Source organism: Anas platyrhynchos, chromosome 3, assembly GCF_047663525.1.
Source record: "Anas platyrhynchos isolate ZD024472 breed Pekin duck chromosome 3, IASCAAS_PekinDuck_T2T, whole genome shotgun sequence".
NCBI lineage: Eukaryota > Metazoa > Chordata > Aves > Anseriformes > Anatidae > Anas > Anas platyrhynchos.
In genome coordinates, this window is record NC_092589.1 from 47,260,573 (window position 1) to 47,266,590 (window position 6,018).

The following is a 6,018-nucleotide window of genomic DNA, read 5'->3' on the forward strand; positions in this document are numbered from 1 at the left end:
GCGGTAACGGCTGGGGCGGTAACGGCTGCCCCCGTAACGGCTGCTCCCTCAGGAGGTGCCGGCACCCAGGCGGGGCTGAGTGAGGCGCTTCCCACACGCTGCGGCTGCCCCTCACCCCCGCCCTCAGCTCCCTCACGGAGCCGGCACGGAAGTGTTACAAGCCAGCCCAGGGCGCTAATTTTATCAGCGGTGTGCTGCAGGTGTAGGGTAGCGTCAGAGGCGGTGGGGGTTTCAAGGCGATTTCATGTGTACAAATAAAGTCTGTGAGTCGTAATGCTTAATTCGTAGCTCTGCGTGTTGTCTTTTTATTATATTTTTTTCCAGGCTGAGCTTCCTCTGAATCTTCTTCAAAAGAACTCAAATACATAATAAAGAGTTTCATAAGCTTCTTATACCCAAAGTGTAAATAAATTTGCCTCGTGGATGGAGTAAAATACCATTGGAAGCTGATACAATTTCAGAAAACGTGCAGCAGGTGGCACTGCATGCACTTCATGGTCCAATTCCTCAATGGTGCCCTAAAAATAGCAGACAGCCCCGGGGACAGGTGCCCCTACAACTGTCCTGTTCACACTGACACTGCTGAAGTCAGTCAGTCTCGGCAGTAACTTGAACTGCAGTGCAAAAATGTGTTAAAGTAAACCCAAACCACTGCTTTTTTAAAGCAGAATAGCAGTAGTTTAGATCTAATTTCGCAAACCCTGTCAGAAGCAAGACAAGTGTGGAAACATAATGCTAACACTTACCATTTTCACTCCTCCATTAAACCTTCAAATTTAATAGAAAAGTTTAGAAGGACTCAGAATTTTTCTGTTTGTAAGTTACATACAAAAATAAAATGACTATCTTACCGTATCATGTGCTGCAATAGCACAAAATAAATGTAAATGGAGAAATTACTTTTTTTTTTTTTTAATAGACTGGGCTTTTTTAGTTGTCCTTTTATGTCTATAGGTGTGACTTTAGAAACATGGAATCAAAAAAAAAAAAACACAACAAAAACCACACACATGAAAAGGTTCTTTGAATGGCTCTACTTCAGTAATGAATATGTACTGTTATTGATTTAAATGGCAAGAGTCTATAAGCTTTAATGTCAGGCTTGAAACAAGACCATGAGTAACTAAGCTTCATTCTTAATTCCCAGTTGCAATTCAAAAGATGTGTTTATAAAATACAGTTAACTTATTTTCAGTTATCACATGAACTTTCTCATGATGTTATGATCAAAAGAACCATGCTATCTCAGGCTATAAATCTCTGCTGTATGTGGTATCACAGGTCTGCCAAAAGGCATAATGAAAGTTTATTTGGTTCAATGAAACCATGAAAGCATCTAGTGTGATACACACAGTACTGCCCAATCAAAGGGATCAGCATGCTAAGAGTCTAAGCTGGCAAATGAGTTTCTGTCTAGGGATCAGAAGGGAAGAGTACAGACCAAAAAAAAAAAAAAAAAAAAAAGCAAAAAAGCCACCAAAATAACGGTGACATTCTTCTATCAGTCATACAAGTCTTAAGAAACAGCCAGCACATGGAATCACTGCTACAGGAATGGATTTGGGTCCTGTTGCAGTAATCAGAAACGGTCAATTTTCGTTAGTTGTCCAGGGGAAATCTATTTTGTGCCAGTTCTACAGCTGACAGATGCTACTTACCCGTCCAAGCTGACCAGCACAACCTGGAGTCAAAAGTCTGCTCCATCATTTGCACTTTCTCCAGCGGTTTTAGAGAGGTATTACTGGAACCTCGGACACCCTCCCACACTGTACACCCACCGCTGGCCGGAGCTGGGCCAGTGAGTGATGGACCTGTGTTGGAGCAGTTTTTGAAGAACTGCAGCCTGTGGGAAGCCCACGTAGGGTCACCTCAGGAAGGATGGCATCCCATGGGAGGGACCCCATACTGGAGCAGGGGATGAGAGTGACCATGAGGGAGCGGCAGATGATAAAATGTTACAGACTGACATCCACTATTCCTTGTTCCCCTGCACTTCCCAGGGGTAGAAGTGGGTAGATGGGAGGAAGGTGGTTTTAGTTGGCTTTTAGTTGGCTTTTAGTTGGCTTTTAGAGTCTCACTGCTCTGGTCTATTAGTAACAGACAATAAATTATATTAATCTCCCATTGAACCTGTCTTGCCCATGACAGTAATTGGTGAGTGATCTCCCTGTCCTTATCTCTCATTTTCTTAGCCTCTTTTCATTGTATTTTCTCCCTCTTTTCCTCTAAAAAGGGGAAGTGAGAGAGTGGTTTAGTGGATTTTAGCTGGTGATCAGTGTGAAACCACTATAGTTCAGCAACAAATAACACTTAAAATGTCTCTCTTTGCTGACCTTTCCTTTTGAGACAAGCATTTGGCCTCCCTCTGTACTGCACATTGATCTGTTTCCCACAGAGCTCTCAATACTTGTTTTTTTTTTTTTTTTTTTTTTTTTCTGAGACTGCTTTCTCCTCCTGTCCTTTTCCTTCCTCCACTATAATTGACCTCTCTGGTTTGTGTTCCTTCACTATGTATCTTTTTCCTTTTCTTCCATTCTTCCAAGATCTTCCATGGCTCAGCTCTGCTACCTGCTACAACCACTACAGCTTTACCCAGTACTGCTAACTGAAATCCTATGACTGGCCTTTTTCCACTACAAGTTCATCAACTCTTTCAGTTCTGATATCTTCACAGAAATATCACTCTATATCTTAATGAAATCCACTCTTATAGAACCACAGCAAGGGTGGCATGAGGGGTTTGTAACATTCACTTCAGTATTTCAGCAGCACTGGCTTCCAGCTCAAAAGCATTTAGAATATTTCAAATCCTGCCTACAGATAATCCTTTTGAGCTCTGCAAAATACCAGAACATTACTTTGCTAAATATTCATCGTGTAGAGGGCAGCAAAACATTCTATTTGTCCAACTTCCTATCCAGCACACAACGTACTGTCTCAGACAGTCTCACATGCCATTATGAAGAAAATTATGCTGTCTTAAATCTATATAATTCCCAAGTCTACCTTTATGGAAATCATAGAACTGCATTGCAAGAGACACAAAAATTATTCCTACTGTTTGTGCAGCAGTGTAAATGTGACTAACACATTACCACAGAAGGAAGAGAAAGCATTTTTTTCATGGGAAATCCAATATAGACTGAAAAAGATTCTATAAAATGAACACTGCATTATTAAAAAAAAAAAAAAAAAAAAGCAGTGGTGGCATTACTACAGTTTTTAACACAATTTAAATCAAACTTTGGACATTGTAATATACATACATTCCAAAATGTGTTTATCTGATCAGAGCATTGCAAATGATTGTACAATTAAGATCGCACAATTAGGAGTAAAGTCTAGCAAGATTCATTTGTTCTATTTGTGCAATGGGAATAATCAAGGTGTGTTAAGGAAACAAAATACAAAAGCCCCTAGCACAGAATCACAGAACGGTTTTGGTTGGAAGAGACCTCTGGAGGTCATCTGGTCCAATCCCTCTGCTCAAGAAGGGACACATAGAGCAGGTTGCCCTGGACCTGTTTCAGGTCTCAGTCACCTGCAATAAATAGAGTAAGAATAAAGTGCTTCCTGATGATGTTCAGATGATACCCCTTGTGTTTCAGTTCTTGCCCATTGCCTTTTGTCCTGGCACTGGGCACCACTGAAAATAGCCTGGCTCTATTCTCTCTGGACCCTCCCTACAGGTATCTATGTACAGGTATAAGATCCCTCCTGATCCTCCCTTTTCCCTAGGGAAAACCCTAGAGGAGGGACTCTTTTTCAGTGTGTAGTGACAGGACAATGGGTAACAGTTTTAAACTTAAATAAGGTAGTTTTAGATTAGATATTACGAAGAAATTCTTCATCATGTGGATGGTGAGGCACTAGAACAGGTGCCCAGAGAGAAGCTGTGGCTGCCCCATCCCTGGAGGTGTTCAAGGCCAGGCTGGATGGGGCTTTGAGCAGCTTGGTCTAGTGGGAGGTGTCCCTGCCCATGGCAGGGGGTTGGAACTAGATGGTCTTTCAGTTTCTTTCCAACCCATGCCATTCTATGATTCTGTGATTCTATGTTAAACAGGAGTGAAACTGGTATTCACCTCTGGGGTACACTGCTAGTTTGTGGTCTCCATGTGTGCATTCCTCCCAGGTTGCCCCTGCTTGCTTCCACCAACTGTATGCTTCCTTTTTGTGTCAGGAGCTCATGTTCATCCATACAAGCCTGCTGACATTTTTACCTGGCTTCCTATTTATTGGGATGCACAGTTTTTCTGCTTGTATGAGGTAATTGTTGAATATTAACTAGCTTTCTTGGACCCCTCCTACCTCCAAGAGCTTATCCTACAGGATTCTTCCAAGCAGATCTTTGTAGAGTCCAGGGTTATGAGCAAGGTTTTCAAACTCCTCTCTGCCCTTAGGATCCTGAACTCCACCGTCTCATAATAGTCTATCTTGACTCTTAAATCCCAATCTGAATGAAAATTGCTGGAAGGTAGAAAAATGTATTGTTTTGAAGAGTTTTATATAAGATCTTTAAAGAAGATGAATCATGCCAAACTCTTGTTGTTGTTGTTATTGTTTTCCAACCAAAACATTTCAGTATTCATTACAAACATAAGATACAATTAAGTTTGTTTGGAATTTTTTGAGGAAAATGATCTTTTCGTGAAAAATTTAGATGAGATTTTTCATGAATGAAAAGAGGAGATGAGATTTTTCAAATGTTTTGACGTACCCTCAGTACGTAATTTGTAGTCATATATTCATGATATAAAAAGGTTGAAAACACTGAAAATAGAACCTGTCTTTCTTTCTCATTAGAGGTGTCAGCATCTGCATCTGATACAATGATTGATTTAAGATTTTTGATTTATTAACAATTTTCTTGTTTCCAGTACATAGATGAATATTAAATGGAAATTCTTAGGGTGATATCTATCCAAAGTCACTCGCTCTCCCTTGTCTACCTTTCTCATATTTGCCAAAAACACTTATTTTAATAATAGCCTCCATTAACATACACTATTTTGTAATGATACCATGACATAAAAGCATGGCTTCATTGCATACCTACATAATTTCAGATCAGCTTTGAACCTCCCTTTAAAACCACCTTAAAGGGGAAACTTGTTTTTGGGCTTAGTTTCCTCAAAACGCAAAGTGTTCGTCTGCAGCCTCAGAATGTAAATCCCTCTTATGCCTCAAAACAGGATCAGCATTGGTGCGCAAAACCTCGACAGCTCACTCTTTTCATCCCTACTCTGCAAAGATGAGGTCTGAGGATGAGAGAATAACCCAGTGTCTGTGTCTGCTGCCGACTCCTCATGGGCAGTGATGAAGATTTCTGTGCCAGATGGAGCCGTGGATGCCCTCAGCAATAGGGGGAGGAGAAGCAATGATGAATACAAGGCTTTGGCAAACTTCATTGATTTTAACTCTCAACAAAATTTCTGTAACTTCTGATACCTCAGACACCACCAGGGACAACAGCAGATGGCTCACTGGCTCCTTTCAGCATGACATTTTCATGTTTCCATAGACAGGTGGGCAAAGATTAGTTTTGCCTCATCCTCCTTGTTACTGTGTAAACGTAACGAGAATATGTTACCAGGGAGTAATAAGGCAACTTTAAACAAAGACTTCACCACAAAGGCTGTCATTATTTTGTTCAAAACAACTGCTGCTTTGCTTGTGGAAGTAGATCTGCCCACATATTTCTCAAGCGTATTCACGGAGGCCGGTTGCGACATAGCTCCAAAGCAGACAATGGGGATGAACAATCCCGCATGGCATTTACGATTCACTCATCAGCCGCCCCTTGGCTCCCCTCACCCGCGGGCTGAGCACGCTTGGGGCACGCAGCGGCCTCGCCGGGCCCGAGCCCCTCTCCCCGGGGCACAGCCCTGCCTTGGCCGCCTGCAGGCCGGGGGGCTCCGGGGCCGCCATAGCGGCGGGGAGGCGGGCACGGCCCGGCATGGCCGCGGCCTCGGCCTCCTCGGGGCGGGCGGCCCCGGGTGCGCTCCGCCCTCAGCCTCC